The sequence below is a fragment of the Volvox carteri genome (genome assembly GCF_000143455.1).
Source record: "Volvox carteri f. nagariensis unplaced genomic scaffold VOLCAscaffold_46, whole genome shotgun sequence".
Lineage (NCBI taxonomy): Eukaryota > Viridiplantae > Chlorophyta > Chlorophyceae > Chlamydomonadales > Volvocaceae > Volvox > Volvox carteri.
Genome location: NW_003307589.1, coordinates 718211 through 718849, shown reverse-complemented (window position 1 = coordinate 718849; position 639 = coordinate 718211). Strand labels below are relative to the sequence as shown.

Genomic DNA, 639 nt, shown 5'->3' with positions numbered 1-639 from the left:
GGCTCACCCTGCTGAAAGGCATGCCGATCAAAGCTCCCGCCGATCCATGAATGATATCTCCGCCGGTCGCTGGGGTTGTACCGCTAGCAAGATGTGCAGAAAGTCGTCCAACTTCTCAATTGCCGGGTGATCCTCCCGATCCAACAGGCCCCCCTGCGCACCCGCTGAGGACCTGTTGAACAGGAGGATCCCCTCTCTCCTTGCCTCCTCCACACCTTCCCTGCGACAGTTGCCATCAGTTGGCAGTTGGCGGCAGTTAGAACGGCTACAACTGTTATTGGAGACTCCTCTGCACCTTTCTTAATCACCACCTTACCTCCATTGCCACGTGTCTCACCCGCACTAACCTTAGCTGCCATCGTCATCGCTTTGGACCCCTCGAAGACCATTCGTCGGGGTTCTTTGGGCGCCGTCAGAAGTTGGTCCTTTGCCGCTTCTTGCATCGCCGTATAATCCCCTCCCTCCCTCCCTACCCACCTACCTACCTACCCACCTACCTACCTACCTACCCACCTACCTACCTACCTACCTACCTACCTACCTACCCACCTACCCACCTACTTACCCACCTACCCACCTACCTACCGACCTACCTACCCACCTACCTACCTACCTACCCACCTACCCACCTACCTACCA

At 56.8% G+C, this 639-nt stretch overlaps 1 protein-coding gene across 1 annotated transcript in view; it reads left to right on the top strand.

Annotated features, from left to right (window-relative positions):
• Nucleotides 1-639, top strand: part of VOLCADRAFT_118878 (uncharacterized protein) — a gene marked incomplete at both ends in the record, with an annotated part of 6645 nt that overhangs the window by 2506 nt on the left and 3500 nt on the right. The window lies entirely within an intron of this gene.